The following is a 16,551-nucleotide window of genomic DNA, read 5'->3' on the forward strand; positions in this document are numbered from 1 at the left end:
TGACCCTGCTCCTAGCTGCTTGTAGGCTGTCTCATCTCCCTCTTCGTCCTGGTTGCGTGCTCTACAACAGGCTCCCACCTTCTGTCAGCCTTACTGCCCTTTCCCCTGACTCTTCCTCAGGGACACTCAACCCTTTCAGCGGCACTGCCCAGCTCCAGGCTGGGAGGCCATTCCCTGACACCACAGGCTACCCCGTCTCCTCTCCCTCGTTCCTATGGCTGCATTGCTCCTCCGCCCCGAAGCATTTCCCTGGAGCAGGGCAAGGCACGGGGGCCTCTGCCGCTGTCCCCCCAGTCCTTGCACACCCCCCACTGCCCTCACTCACCGCTGAGGATTTCCTCCAGCTTCTCCTCGCTCTGGTCCTCGCAGTAGCGCGCAGCAAGACCTAGACACAGAGATCCCATCAGAGCCCCGCTCCCCAGCACGCTCCCAGCAGCACAGCCCCTGGCCTGGCCAGCCAGGCTGTGCCCCCTCCTGCACCCTGGAGCAAGGGCCCAGTCGGGGGGCTCTGGGGGCAACAGGGCTGTGCCTCACTGCCAGGGCAGTGCCTGGGGCTGCCAAAGGCTGCCCCAAGAGGGACCCAGGGGCTGGGCTCACCAATGAATCTGACAGCCTCAAGTCGCAAAAGGGTCTGAGTGGCCTGCAGGTAGGGCTGGCTCTGCTGCAGGTATTCTTCTACTCTGCCTCTGTCCTGCTGCAGCTGGAGAGAGAGAGAACGCAGGGTCACGGGGCTTGCACACCCTCTCCAGGGTCTCCTCCAGCATCCTGGGGGCAGGGAGGGCAGAGGGGCCTGCAGAAGAGCCCCCTGGGGCTCTGTGCTGGCAGGAAGGGAGCGAGGATGCGGCTGCAGGCAGCGGGCTCTGGCCGGGCGCGTTTGCCCAGCTGGGGCAAACCAAGTTGGGTCCTTACCAAGCACTCCCCAATCCTCCACGTCTGTTCTGTCTGGGCCAAGCGCTTCAGCTCCTTGCGTCGCAGAAACTTTGCAGCCACGGCGAGAGCTTCCCCAGAGGCCTGCGGAGCAGCAGAGGTTGGGAGGTAGCAGCACAGCCTTGGCAAGGAGACCCTCTGTCCCCTCCTCTTGGCAGGGCTGCGAGCCTTTCCCAGCGCGTTATGGGAGGCTGTGGTGGGGGGCAGCGTGCACTGGGTTCAGTGGCCAAGGCAAGGCCACGGGACAGCCACCATCGGAGGCAGCTCATGCTGCCGGCCAGAGATCCCCCAGAGCAACCCTGTGGCATCAGCACACCCTTGCCCACATAACTGCTCAGCTCTGAGATCTGTACCTTTGCTACGCTCTCACTCTGGTCTCTCATGTGAAAGTAGAGTGGGAGAAGGCTCCTGTGCACCGTCCTCTTCATTTTCTTCGTCCTTTGCCACAGCACAGCCTCCACCACGGCTTGGAAGAGGCAGATGGAGTGCTCCCGCATGTGGCTGGACTCCTGGCAGGGAGGAGGACAGGAGGAATTTCAGCATTAGCGTGGCCGATGTGAAGGGAGCTCCCAGCACTGTGAGATGTTTCAGCGCTGGATCCTTCCCAGAGGAGCTGCTCAGGGGCAGCTGCAAGGCCTGGTGCCCGTGAAGGGCAACGCAATCGGTTGCCATCGCAGGCTGCCCGCCAGCCACCCCACTTTCGCCACCAGCCGCACCAGCCATGCCCAAGCAGAGCTCCCCAGCGCCTGGGCTGGCGAGGAGACTGGGAAGGCCCTGCCTGAGTGCTGCCCACAGGGCCGGGCTGAAGGGCAGCCCTCGTTACAGGGGGCCCAGCTGAGGGCTCGGGCTCCCGCAGCACACTTACGTGGTCAAAGAGTGGCAGGAGCTTCTCAGCCAGATGCAGAGCCAGGCCACTGGCCTTCCACCTCTCCACATGAGCCATCACGTTTCTCAGCACAAGCAGGGCCTTCAGCACCATGTCTGTGTTGGTGTCCTGCAGGGCCTCCAGGATGTCTGGCAGCACGACCTGAATTTCCCTTGCCTGTAGGAAAGACACCATTTCCCTTCCGTGAGGCAGTGAGAGACCACCCTGGGCAAAGGGCTCTGGTTCCTGAGCACCAGCCTCCTGCCTTGCTTCCTGGCAGCGGGGAGGGACGGGAGGGCAGAAGAGCAAAGCCCCAGGCTGCCAACATGGCTTTGCTTGACGATGGCCCGCTCACCTTCTCAGGGCTCTCTGACACGGTGCAGAGCCCTTTCAGAACCAAAAAGCGCATCATTGGGCTTGGGTGCCTCAGGTAGCTCTGGAGGTGCACTGGGTTAACAAAGTCCTCCTCAGAAATGTGATTCTGGGCCAGCATCTGCAAGAAAGAGCAGTGAGAGCCTGGCAGGGCCTGCAGGGCTCCCTGCAGCCTCTTCTTCTCCCACCTTTGGGCAGGGATGGGGCAGCGCCAGCTGGCACCAAAGAGGCACCAGGCGCGGGGAGCTACGGGGGCTTGCTGGCCCCAGGGACCATGTGTCCGTACGTCCTGCGGGAGCTGGCAGTTTGGGGGTAGATGGGCACAGGGCTGTGCCTGTGTGCCTGAAGGGGCACACGTAGCCCTGCTGGGAGCAAGGTTTCATCTGGGAACTCACAGCCAAGCGACGGATGCAGGTGTCTTTGGTGACTGCGGTGCACCAGTTGCGCAGCGGCAAGTCTTCCATCATGATGCTTAAAACCTTCTCCAAGGTCTTTGGCATGGCCAGGATCACCTCCCACATGGCCAGGTCAGTGCTGCAAGCCCAGAATACTCTTGTCAGTGAGGCTGCCTCAGCCGCAGGGCCACAAACTGGGCCAGCCCCAGAGGACCCAGGCTGTCCTGCAGCCCCTGTGACTTGGGGAGCACTTAGGGCCCAGCCTGGGCAGGCAGGAGGGGGCTGATCTGGTGTTCCCTGGGGGCAGGGGGACTTTGGGCTGCCTTGGACAGCTGGGCTGCTGCAGCCCTGGCTGGCCCAGTAGGGCTGGAACACATTGGTGGGAAGGAGGGCTGTGCTCCTTGGGGATGTCCTGCTCTTTGCCATTGGTGTGGCAAGCAGAGAGTCTCCAGGTGCATCTCCCGATGTGGAACAAGCCCTCAAGGATGTTAAGGCCAGGACCTGTCACGTGGCGGAGAGAACTGCAGCAGGTTCTTGACTTCTCTCCAGGGCATCATGTTGGTCAGCCTGAGAAGCAGGGAGTCCAGGCACTGCCGCGCCGATGCCGTGTGGATGCTGCCCAGGTTTCTCCTGATGCACTCCACGATCGTTGGCACCTTGGGGGACAAAGTGGGAATGGTGTTGCCAGCAGACCGCAGCCATTGCCACAGCTGCCACTCAAACTTTGGCCCCTTCCATTGCTCTCTGCTGGCTTCAGGTGGCTTCTGGAGCCCAAGAGACCCCGATGTGCGAGGGAGGCAGGGAGGGAGGCAGGGAAGGAGAGAGGAACAACGCCTGGAAGAGCTCAAGGGCAGGGCCATGGCCACAGGCCACTTACATCTGTCAGCCAGTAGTCAGGGACCTCCAAGGCTGCGTCCAGCACGCTGCAGGCCCCCTGCTTGTCATGGATGCTGGAGTCTTGTAAAGCTTCAAGGGCTGTCCAGCCTCTCAGCAGGGAAGAGGTATTCTTCAAACCCCTGTGGGAAGAAGGAGGAGCGAAGACATGCCTCACTGAGTGTCCCAAGGGTGCTGCTTAGCTGAGCAGCAAGGGCAGCTCCGGAGAGAGGGCCCTCGGGGGAAGGGGTGAGGATGGGGCATATGGGGCCAGCAGGACTGGGGGTGCCGGTACCTCACCCAGCACATACCTTGGTGTAGAGCTCTCCTTCTGTCTCTGGCATGTCCGACTTGGGAGGTAGAAAGAAGACGCTCTTGCAGCACACGTTCAGGAGACTCTCCTTTTCGCCACACAGTGCTGTCGGTACGGTGTTGCTGAAGGAGAGAGAGAGAGGAGCCTGTTGGACGCAGTGCCTCGAGACTTAGTGCCTCAGGTAGCGGGCAGCAGCCAGGTAGAGGAGAGCCAGGACGACTTACAGTGGCTGGATCCCTGTGAGTCAGGGTCTTCGGGATGGGGTGGGGAGGGTTGGGGACACAGAGACCCCTGCCTGACTCCAGGACTCCTTCCCTGGGTAAAGCGGCGCTTGGCTTGCAGGTGCTAACGGAGCCAACTAGGAAAGGTGCCCTCCTAGACCTGTTGCTAGAAAACAGAGAGGGTCTGGTGGGAGATGTGGTGATTGGTGGCCGCCTCGGTCATAGCGACCATGAAGTGGTTGAGTTCAAAATTTACGGTGACAGAAGGAAAAGTGCCACCAAAACCTCATCCCTAGATATGGGGAAGGCGGACTTCAGGCTGCTCGGGGAACTAGTCAGCAAGGTCCCCTGGGAAGCTGCTCTTGAAGGCCTTGATGTCCACCAGTGCTGGTCACTCTTTAAGCGATGCCTCCTAGAAGCACAAGATCAGGCAATTCCTAAATATCGCAAGTCAGGCAGGCGGGGCAGGAGGCCGTCGTGGCTGACCAGGAACATTCTTATGGAGATTAGGCGGAAACAGAGAGTGTTTCGCTACTGGAAGGAGGGCCAGGTGACATGGAAAGAATACAGGGATGCTGCTCGTGTCTGTAGGAAGAAAATTCGTGTGGCTAAAGCACACCTAGAGTTGAAGATGGCTGTGTCTGTGAGAGAAAATAAAAAGGGTTTTTTTAGATATGTGAATGGAAAAAGGAGAACTAAAGAATACATAGGGCCGCTCCTTGACAGGGAAGGTCTTCTCACAGACGATGACATAGGCAAAGCAGAGACGCTTAACGCCTTCTTTGCCTCTGTCTTCAATGCCGATGATGGGCTTCGGGACCCAGGGTGCCCCGAGCTGGAGGACCGGGACGGTGGGGATGACAAACTCCCAACCGACCCTGAACGTGTGCGGGATCTGCTACTCCACCTGGATCCCTACAAGTCCATGGGTCCGGATGGGATTCATCCCCGGGTGCTGAAGGAGCTGGCGGACGTCATCGCGGAACCTCTCTCAATTATTTTTCAACGATCCTGGGAGTCTGGAGAGGTCCCGGTAGACTGGAAGCTGGCAAATGTTGTGCCGATTTTCAAGAAGGGTCAGAAAGAAGACCCTAGCAATTACAGGCCTGTCAGTCTCACATCAGTGCCTGGTAAAATCATGGAGAAGATGGTTCTCAAACTTATTGAGGCGCACCTGGGGGACAAAGCAGTCATCGGTCCCAGCCAGCATGGGTTTGTGAAGGGTAGGTCCTGCCTAACTAACCTGATTTCCTTTTATGATAAGATCACCCGTATGGTAGACCAAGGGAAACCAGCTGATGTGATTTTTTTGGACTTCAGCAAGGCTTTTGACACGGTTTCCCATAGGATCCTACTGGACAAAATGTCCAGCATACAGCTAAATAAAAACATCATACGATGGGTGAGCAATTGGCTAACGGGCAGGGCCCAAAGGGTTATGGTGAATGGAGCTGCGTCAGGCTGGCGGGCGGTCACCAGTGGGGTCCCTCAAGGCTCCATTTTAGGGCCGGTACTTTTCAATATTTTTATAAACGATCTGGATGTAGGAATAGAAGGCATTTTGAGCAAGTTTGCTGATGACACCAAACTTGGAGGAGTTGTGGACTCGAATGAGGGTGGAAAGGCCTTGCAGAGGGATCTGGATAGGTTGGAGAGCTGGGCGATCGCCAACCGCATGAAGTTCAATAAGAGCAAGTGCCGGGTCCTGCACCTGGGACGGGGAAACCCTGGCTGCACGTACAGACTGGGCGATGAGACGCTGGAGAGCAGCCTAGAAGAGAGGGATCTGGGGGTCGTGGTAGACAACAAGTTGAATATGAGCCGGCAGTGTGCCCTGGCAGCCAGGAGGGCCAACCGTGTCCTGGGGTGCATCAAGCACGGCATCGCTAGTAGGTCAAGGGAGGTGATTGTCCCGCTCTACTCTGTGCTGGTGCGGCCTCACCTCGAGTACTGTGTGTAGTTCTGGGCACCACAGTATAAAAAGGACATGAAACTGTTGGAGAGTGTCCAGAGGAGGGCTACGAAGATGGTGAAAGGCCTGGAGGGGAAGACGTACGAGGAACGGCTGAGGGCACTGGGCCTGTTCAGCCTGGAGAAGAGGAGGCTGAGGGGAGACCTCATCGCAGTCTACAACTTCCTCGTAAGGGGATGTTGAGAGGCAGGAGACCTTTTCTCCATTAACACCAGCGACAGGACCCGCGGGAATGGAGTTAAGCTGAGGCAGGGGAAGTTTAGGCTGGACATCAGGAAGGGGTTCTTCACAGAGAGAGTGGTTGCACACTGGAACAGGCTCCCCAGGGAAGTGGTCACTGCACCGAGCCTGACTGAATTTAAGAAGAGATTGGACTGTGCACTTAGTCACATGGTCTGAACTTGGGTAGACCTGTGCGGTGTCAAGAGTTGGACTTGATGATCCTTAAGGGTCCCTTCCAACTCAGGATATTCTATGATTCTATGATTCTATGATTCTATGACTGACGGGGCCGAGCTTCTTCCGCAGCTCCTGCTGAGCTGCTGCCTTGCTTCCCCGTGCTGACACAACCAGAGACCAGTGCAGGGCCGGGACCCAGATTTGCTTTCCCAGCCTCACCATTTCCCCGACCTGATCTTGTGCTGCAGGAGGTCTGCACGCAGTGGCTTTTTAGCCCCAAAGCCACCCCTGAACTTCAGAGGGGCTCAGAGCCAGCTCCTGGGGGTGAGGAGAGCCACAGAAATAATTCGATGCTCTTCTGTCCTCCCTGCAGACTATGGATGCCTTGGACACCATGCTGGTGGCCTTCGTACGCAACTGTCCCAACACCAGTGTCAGCATAGAGTTGGAGAATATCTTGGAGGTTTGGCATTTGCAAAGAATTTCCAAAGAATCCTCTCAGGTCTCATTTGCAGACCACTGTCAACCCAGCAACTTCTCTTCTCGCAGGCGCTGCTGGACTTTGCCCACCCCAAAAACCCAGCTGTGCATGAGAGAGCTGTGAGGAGGATTGAGAGGCTGGGTGATTTCATCATCAGTTATTTTTTGAGCGAGGTAAGGCACAAGGAACCCTCCACCCTTTCCTGCATCCCAGAGCATCCTGCCGCTCAGGGGTGCCTGCGAGGCAAACCTGGATGCACGTGAGTGCCTCAGCACTGTGAAGCGAGGGTCTTCGTCCCTCCTTCGCCCCTGCTCTTCCCTCCCCAGGCCCTGCTATCTCAGGGGCTGGCTCTGCCTCCACTAAGCCCTTTGTCTCTCGTCCCTTCCTCACCCAGAACTCAGATGACTATGAAAAATACAAGCACAGCTACGATGATTCCAGAGAGCTCTACATCCCCATCCTGGGACAGCTGCTGGGCCACCTCTTCATTTTCTGCAGTGGCGATGAATCCATGAGACATGCAGCTTTGGATGTTCTTTATCGCTTCTTCAAAATCTTAAAGGAAACAAGAGGTAAGAAGTTGTGGTGGGCAGCGTCTGTCCGCACACAGACATCTCCTGGTATGTCTGCTTGTTCTCCTGAGTATTGTGAAGGATTGCTTTTGTGCTTGGTGGAGGCTGCCCACGGAATTCTGCCAGGTTCCCTGGCCTCCTCTGCTCCTCACAGCAGCTTCCCGCAGCATTCTGGCTATCGTTTTCCGCAGAAGCTAGACGCTCACCTGCCGTCCAGGAGCAGTTCTCTGCTGCTGTCCTTCCCAACCTTCCCCAGATCACCTACCACGCTGTTTTGTGGTGTCCCCCAGTCTAAGCCATCAATCGATGAGCACTTCCCAAACCGCATCTTCCCCGAGGAGTGAACAGCAGAGCCAGCCGTGCATCACCAGGGATGGTGACACCCTCCAGAATGCTCCCTGACTGTTTGCTCCCTGCCGTCTTAAAGGCAGGTGTCAGGGGGCTTCCTGCACATCCTGACCCTGAGCAGAAGGGGTCTGTGACACGCTGCTACCCCCACGGCACCCAACGCCATTGCTTCTCCTCCTTCTGCATCATCCCTGAGGTCCCTCTTGCTCCCAGCACTCCTCACCTTGTGCTTTACATCCCTGCCCACCACTCTCCTCGCCGTGGGTCTGAGCCTCCCTCCTCAGCCATTCCTAGTGAAAGTGCTTTTCACCATTTGGCAAGCTTGTTGGCAAAGATGCTCTTCCCTACTGACTCTTTGGTGTTGCCCCCTGTTTAGAATGCATATTGAGAGAGGACATGGTAAATTATGCAGAGAGACACAAGAATTTGGAGGACACAGCATACCCGTTTTCTACAACATCAACTCCGTGTGAAATTGCCAAGGTAATGAGCTCTGGCCTTTCTGGGGATCTTGTCCGCAGCATCAGCAGGCATCTCGTGTGAGCAAAGGGGTCCAGAACCGGTGGGGCTGGCACGGCCTCACTCGCCCTGCTGAGAGGGTTCCTCTTGTCCCCAGGCTGGGGCTATGCGAAGGCTGCTCCCCTGTGTCCCGGCAGCAGCTCCAGCCCTCCTGGCCACCAGCAAGCCCTGGTTACCTGCAGGGCCAGCACTCTGGCCCCATATGCCCCATCCTCACCCCTTCCCCCGAGGGCCCTCTCTCCGGAGCTGCCCTTGCTGCTCAGCTAAGCAGCACCCTTGGGACACTCAGTGAGGCATGTCTTCGCTCCTCCTTCTTCCCACAGGGGTTTGAAGAATACCTCTTCCCTGCTGAGAGGCTGGACAGCCCTTGAAGCTTTACAAGACTCCAGCATCCATGACAAGCAGGGGGCCTGCAGCGTGCTGGACGCAGCCTTGGAGGTCCCTGACTACTGGCTGACAGATGTAAGTGGCCTGTGGCCATGGCCCTGCCCTTGAGCTCTTCCAGGCGTGGTTCCTCTCTCCTTCCCTGCCTCCCTCCCTGCCTCCCTCGCACATCGGGGTCTCTTGGGCTCCAGAAGCCACCTGAAGCCAGCAGAGAGCAATGGAAGGGGCCAAAGTTTGAGTGGCAGCTGTGGCAATGGCTGCGGTCTGCTGGCAACACCATTCCCACTTTGTCCCCCAAGGTGCCAACGATCGTGGAGTGCATCAGGAGAAACCTGGGCAGCATCCACACGGCATCGGCGCGGCAGTGCCTGGACTCCCTGCTTCTCAGGCTGACCAACATGATGCCCTGGAGAGAAGTCAAGAACCTGCTGCAGTTCTCTCCGCCACGTGACAGGTCCTGGCCTTAACATCCTTGAGGGCTTGTTCCGCGTCGGGAGATGCACCTGGAGACTCTCTGCTTGCCACACCAATGGCAAAGGGCAGGACATCCCCAAGGAGCACAGCCCTCCTTCCCACCAATGTGTTCCAGCCCTACTGGGCCAGCCAGGGCTGCAGCAGCCCAGCTGTCCAAGGCAGCCCAAAGTCCCCCTGCCCCCAGGGAACACCAGCTCAGCCCCCTCCTGCCTGCCCAGGCTGGGCCCTCAGTGCTCCCCAAGTCACAGGGGCTGCAGGACAGCCTGGGTCCTCTGGGGCTGGCCCAGTTTGTGGCCCTGTGGCTGAGGCAGCCTCACTGACAGAGGATTCTGGGCTTGCAGCACTGACCTGGCCATGTGGGAGGTGATCCTGGCCATGCCGAAGACCTTGGAGAAGGTTTTAAGCATCATGATAGAAGACTTGCCGCTGCGCAACTGGTGCACCGCAGTCACCAAAGACACCTGCATCCGTCGCTTGGCTGTGAGTTCCCAGATGAAACCTTGCTCCCAGCAGGGCTACGTGTGCCCCTTCAGGCACACAGGCACAGCCCTGTGCCCATCTACCCCCAAACTGCCAGCTCCCGCAGGACATACGGACACATGGTCCCTGGGGCCAGCAAGCCCCCGTAGCTCCCCGCGCCTGGTGCCTCTTTGGTGCCAGCTGGCGCTGCCCCATCCCTGCCCAAAGGTGGGAGAAGAAGAGGCTGCAGGGAGCCCTGCAGGCCCTGCCAGGCTCTCACTGCTCTTTCTTGCAGATGCTGGCCCAGAATCACATTTCTGAGGAGGACTTTGTTAACCCAGTGCACCTCCAGAGCTACCTGAGGCACCCAAGCCCAATGATGCGCTTTTTGGTTCTGAAAGGGCTCTGCACCGTGTCAGAGAGCCCTGAGAAGGTGAGCGGGCCATCGTCAAGCAAAGCCATGTTGGCAGCCTGGGGCTTTGCTCTTCTGCCCTCGCGTCCCTCCCAGCTGCCAGGAAGCAAGGCAGGAGGCTGGTGCTCAGGAACCAGAGCCCTTTGCCCAGGGTGGTCTCTCACTGCCTCACGGAAGGGAAATGGTGTCTTTCCTACAGGCAAGGGAAATTCAGGTCGTGCTGCCAGACATCCTGGAGGCCCTGCAGGACACCAACACAGACATGGTGCTGAAGGCCCTGCTTGTGCTGAGAAACGTGATGGCTCATGTGGAGAGGTGGAAGGCCAGTGGCCTGGCTCTGCATCTGGCTGAGAAGCTCCTGCCACTCTTTGACCACGTAAGTGTGCTGCGGGAGCCCGAGCCCTCAGCTGGGCCCCCTGTAACGAGGGCTGCCCTTCAGCCCGGCCCTGTGGGCAGCACTCAGGCAGGGCCTTCCCAGTCTCCTCGCCAGCCCAGGCGCTGGGGAGCTCTGCTTGGGCATGGCTGGTGCGGCTGGTGGCGAAAGTGGGGTGGCTGGCGGGCAGCCTGCGATGGCAACCGATTGCGTTGCCCTTCACGGGCACCAGGCCTTGCAGCTGCCCCTGAGCAGCTCCTCTGGGAAGGATCCAGCGCTGAAACATCTCACAGTGCTGGGAGCTCCCTTCACATCGGCCACGCTAATGCTGAAATTCCTCCTGTCCTCCTCCCTGCCAGGAGTCCAGCCACATGCGGGAGCACTCCATCTGCCTCTTCCAAGCCGTGGTGGAGGCTGTGCTGTGGCAAAGGAAGAAGGAAATGAAGAGGAGAGTGCACAGGAGCCTTCTCCCACTCTACTTTCACATGAGAGACCAGAGTGAGAGCGTAGCAAAGGTACAGATCTCAGAGCTGAGCAGTTATGTGGGCAAGGGTGTGCTGATGCCACAGGGTTGCTCTGGGGGATCTCTGGCCGGCAGCATGAGCTGCCTCCGATGGTGGCTGTCCCGTGGCCTTGCCTTGGCCACTGAACCCAGTGCACGCTGCCCCCCACCACAGCCTCCCATAACGCGCTGGGAAAGGCTCGCAGCCCTGCCAAGAGGAGGGGACAGAGGGTCTCCTTGCCAAGGCTGTGCTGCTACCTCCCAACCTCTGCTGCTCCGCAGGCCTCTGGGGAAGCTCTCGCCGTGGCTGCAGAGTTTCTGCGATGCAAGGAGCTGAAGCGCTTGGCCCAGACAGAACAGACGTGGAGGATTGGGGAGTGCTTGGTAAGGACCCAACTTGGTTTGCCCCAGCTGGGCAAACGCGCCCGGCCAGAGCCCGCTGCCTGCAGCCGCATCCTCGCTCCCTTCCTGCCAGCACAGAGCCCCAGGGGGCTCTTCTGCAGGCCCCTCTGCCCTCCCTGCCCCCAGGATGCTGGAGGAGACCCTGGAGAGGGTGTGCAAGCCCCGTGACCCTGCGTTCTCTCTCTCTCCAGCTGCAGCAGGACAGAGGCAGAGTAGAAGAATACCTGCAGCAGAGCCAGCCCTACCTGCAGGCCACTCAGACCCTTTTGCGACTTGAGGCCGTCAGATTCATTGGTGAGCCCAGCCCCTGGGTCCCTCTTGGGGCAGCCTTTGGCAGCCCCAGGCACTGCCCTGGCAGTGAGGCACAGCCCTGTTGCCCCCAGAGCCCCCCGACTGAGCCCTTGCTCCAGGGTGCAGGAGGGGGCACAGCCTGGCTGGCCAGGCCAGGGGCTGCGCTGCTGGGAGCGTGCTGGGGAGCGGGGCTCTGATGGGGTCTCTGTGTCTAGGTCTTGCTGCGCGCTACTGCGAGGACCAGAGCGAGGAGAAGCTGGAGGAAATCCTCAGCGGTGAGTGAGGGCAGTGGGGGGTGTGCTAGGGCTGGGGGGACAGCGGCAGAGGCCCCCGTGCCTTGCCCTGCTCCAGGGAAATGCTTCGGGGCGGAGGAGCAATGCAGCCATAGGAACGAGGGAGAGGAGACGGGGTAGCCTGTGGTGTCAGGGAATGGCCTCCCAGCCTGGAGCTGGGCAGTGCCGCTGAAAGGGTTGAGTGTCCCTGAGGAAGAGTCAGGGGAAAGGGCAGTAAGGCTGACAGAAGGTGGGAGCCTGTTGTAGAGCACGCAACCAGGACGAAGAGGGAGATGAGACAGCCTACAAGCAGCTAGGAGCAGGGTCACGATTGCTAGCCCTTGCTCTCATGGGGAAACACAATAGCGAGAGGAAAGAGTCCAGGAGATTCCTGGAGTGTGTGAATCCTCCCAAGGGATGGAGGCAGGTGGTGAGGGAACCAGCTTGTGAAGGTGCCCCACTTGACCTGTGGTGCGCAGGTGGGGAAGGACTGGTGGCTGCATTTGGGAAATTGCTGAGCAGCAGCTTTCAACGGATTCCTTTGTCCCTCCTGCTCCTCCTGGCCTGGGGAAGAGTCGAGTGGGGCTGGCATGGTCTGCAGGGGATGCCTGGGGATCTCTGCAAGGAGTGGGTTTTCATCTCTGCTCTTCTTTCTTTTGCAGTCCTCCAGCCTTCAGAGAACGACCCGGAACCCATGGTCCATTCCCTGGCAGTTCAAACCACCCTGATCCTGACGTCAAGGCATACCGCAATGTCAGGACGGAGATTTCCACTGCTGTGGTGCTGCTAGCCCCGCAGCAGTCCTCAAAAGAGCAATATATATTTTAATAGAACTAGGTTGTTGTCTCGTTATTCCAGCAGCTCCTTCACAGTGACTCGGTGCCATGACGCTGAGCTAACTTGGAGGCCACCAAGGACGTCTTTTCCCTGGGCCCGGTGACTGCATGGCGCCTACTCAACCAGTGAAAGAGTCACAGAACCCTTGCGCTTGGAAAAGGGCCTTCAGCTCAAGTCCAAGCGTCAGCTAACACCACCAGGCCCACCACAAAACCACGGCCCTTAGCGCCAAGTCCACGCATTTCTTTAATAGCTCCAGGCCTGGGACTCCAGCAGTGCCCTGGGCAGCCGGTTCCACCCTTTGCATGAAGAAATTCTTCCTGACATCCCATCCTGTGAGTCCACCTGTGGTAGGTGCGCCCAGGTAGAAGAACTGCTCAGCCTCCTGGCAGAGCTTCGGGAGGAGGTGGGCAGGCTGAGGAGCACCAGGGAGTCGGAGAAGGTTGAACTGTACTGTGCCAGCCCTGGGACAGATGCGTCAGGCAGACACAGCAGAGGAAATGGAGGATCCCCTACCCTCTGGCCATCAGGCAGAAGGAGTGCATCTCAGTGACGAAGGGATGGAAGTTTAGATCTGCTCGGGGCAGCAGGCGAACCCCTCCTTGCCTACCTCACCTTCCTTTCAGGTGCCCTGAAACAACAGACTCTGGAAGTAATGGACACACAAACGATGATGTGCATGAAAGTCCATCCAGGTTGGAGGGGTTTTCTAGGGCAAGTCAGCCTTCCCCAGTATCACGACCACCTCCATCAAGAAGAAGAGAAGGGTTACTGTCATAAGTGACTCCCTTCTGAGCAGAACAGAGGGCCGCATATGCCGGCCTGACCCAACCCATGGAGAAGTCTGCTGCCTCCCAGGAGATCAGGGTAAAAGGTGTTTCTAGAAAGCTCGCTCGCCCCGTAAGGCCCTCTGAGCATCATCCATTATTGTTCTGTCCTGACAGAATCTTCTAAGTGGCACACCAAAATGGGAGGGAGTGTGCGCTAGCGAGATCCTTCGGCCTGCTCCATGCCACGCTGGGTACACTGGAGCACATTTGGAATGTTTCTGCACCGATGTACCCAGCATGAGGGACAAGCAGGAGGAGCTGGAAGCTTCAGCTCCATCCCAGAACAAGCGAGACTTGGTGTGCTGTGATGGACGGGTATGGGCTCTTCAGGAAGGATAGGCAGGGCAGGCGAGGCAAGGGGCTGGCACAAGGACGTGGCCGAGAGCTTCTGGGTAAGGATTAAGGGAGAAACCAATCACTTGGATGTTGCAGTGGGAGTTTGCGATACCAATGAATTATTCACTAAGGAACTAAGAGAGACCTCTCTTAGCTCAACTGCCCTTGTCCTGATGGGGGACTTCAACTTGCCAGACGTTAACTGGGAAGACCACACAGCTGATACAAGCAGGTCCAGGAGATTCCTCACACACCTTGATGACGACTCCTTGGTACAGCTACTGAGGGAGACAACAAGGAAAGGTGCCATCCTAGACCTGTTGCTTGTGTTATAAATGGCTCAGTCTTCAAAATAGGATTATAATCAAAGTTTACAATTTATTAAAGGAATAGAGGTAAGCAAACAGCGCTGGGTGCGCTGGGAGTCTCTGCTCCACCAGGACGCACACCAGTTACATCAAGCAGCTGATTTTTATGCTCCTAGGCTGATACATATTCATTACTACTTCTAAAAAAAATGGGTTATTATAATTAGCTTCTGGGATCCAAACCCTCCTACTGGAGCATGCGCATCAGTCTCTGGTGGTCCCCCTGGGGGTCTCTGGGGGTCTTTCATGCTGAAGGCTCGTAGTCTTCCTCTCCGTTTTTTTTCTTGTCCTTCCCCTTTGTACTCCTTGGCAGCATGTCAAAAGCTTACACAGCGTTCCCTGCAAGTTTTGTCTTCTAGCCATCCTTCAGCTTCTTTCTTCTCCTTAATCTCCTGGCCGCCTGGCCAGATATCAGGGGCTTGCATAGTGTCCCATTCGGAAGTCATAACAGTTACTAGTTGTTAGCAGTTGTTCTGAAACCCCCAGACATCAGAGACTTCAAAGAAAGAACATACAAACACAAATAGTTCTCTATTGACACTTCACATTTAAAAATCTTTGGCGATTGGAGGAAAACTGCCAGTATGCCTGCTCTTGGCAGGGGGGTTGGACCCGATGATCTCTTGAGGTCCCTTCCAACCCCTCCAATTCTGTGAACTCTGGACACGGGGAGGGCAGAGTTCAGGCTGCTCAGGGAACTAGTTAGGAAGATCCCCTGAGAAGCTGTTTTGGAAGGTATCGGGGTCCATCTTTTTAAGCACAACCTCCTAAGAGCACAGGAGCAGGCGATTCCAAAATGTTGGAAGTCAAGCAGGCGGGGCAGGTGGCCAGCTTGGCTGAGCAGGGATCTTCTTCTAGACCTTAAGTGGAAAAAGAAAGTGTGTGGCCACTGGAAGCGAGGTCGTGTGACATGGCAGGGCTACGGAGGTGCTGTTTGCCTCTGTCAGGAGAAAATTGGTGCAGGCAAAGCTCAGGGGTGAAGCTGGCTAGTAGTGTGGGCAACAACGCAGATATATACATTAATATGTGTATTGAAGATGTGAACTGCTAAAGGAGGGCTAGAGGAAACATTGGTCCGTTACTTGCTGAGGATGGTCACCTCACAAACACAGACATAGGCGAAGCAGAGCCATTTAATGCCTCTTTTGCCTCTGTCTTCAAGAGCAATGATGGGCTCTGGGACCCAAGGGGCCCAGAGTTGGGGGACCATGAGTGCGGTAACAAAAACCTCCTAGCCAAACCCACACTGGATGCATATGAGTCTACGGGGCCTGAGGGGATTCATTCCAGGGTTCTCAGAGGGCCGACTAATGTCCTTGTGAGACCTCTCTCAATTATTTTTCAATGGTCTTGGGAGGCCAGAGAGGTCCAAGTTGACTGTAGGCTGGCAATCATTGTGACAGGTTTCAAGAAGGGCAAGAAAGAAGAGCCCAATAATTACAGACCCGCCAGTCTCTCTTCAGAGCCTAGTAAAAATACGGAGAAACTCTTCTGGGCATTACTGAAGAACACCGGAAAGACAACGTAGTCGTTGATCACAGCCCACCCAGGTTCATGAGGGGAAAGTCCTGTTTAACAAACTTAATTTCCTTTTATGACAACATCACCCGTCTAGTTGAGCAAGGGATGCCAGGTTTTGGATTTCCATCAAGTTTTCAGTACTGTTTCTCTCAGTATCCTTCTGGACAAAATGTCCATTGTACAGCTAGATAAATACATGCTGTTTAGGGTGAAAAGTTGGCTGATGGGTTGGGCTCAAGGGGTTACAGAAATGGGGTTGCATCAGGCTGTTGACCAGTCCCTAGTGGGGTTCCCCAGGGTTCCACTTAGGGCCAGCAGAAGAGGCTGGAGAGCAGCCTTGCAGAAAGGGATCTGGGGGTTTTGGTCGACAGCAAGTTGAATACGTGTCAGAATTCAGCCTGGAGGAGAGTGAGGGGAGGCCTCCTGGCGGCCTGCAGCTCCCTCACGAGGGGAGCAGAGGGGCAGTGTGGCATTTAGGGGTGTAGCCGATTAACCGTTACGGGTCCGGTCAGATTCAGGGTCCTGAACTATCACAATCACAGATTCACCAATAACGCATGTATGAAATACAGAGGTGGCACAGGTGCGCAGCCTGGAAATGAACGCGTTACAAGGCACAAAGACTCTATAGAGATTCCTAAGTTTCCGCAGAGACACACGATATAACCTAGTGTTCAAATCTCACCCAAAGGCGTCCCAATGGGCGAGAAGAGAGGCTCAGCCCGTCGACTGATCCCAGGAGTCAGGAGGTCCTCAGGATGGTGTATTCCCTTGGGATGGCATCTCCCCTGATGGTGGTATCTTCCCTAATGATGGTACCTTCCCTAACAATG

This window comes from Anas platyrhynchos, chromosome 33 (assembly GCF_047663525.1).
Source record: "Anas platyrhynchos isolate ZD024472 breed Pekin duck chromosome 33, IASCAAS_PekinDuck_T2T, whole genome shotgun sequence".
Lineage (NCBI taxonomy): Eukaryota > Metazoa > Chordata > Aves > Anseriformes > Anatidae > Anas > Anas platyrhynchos.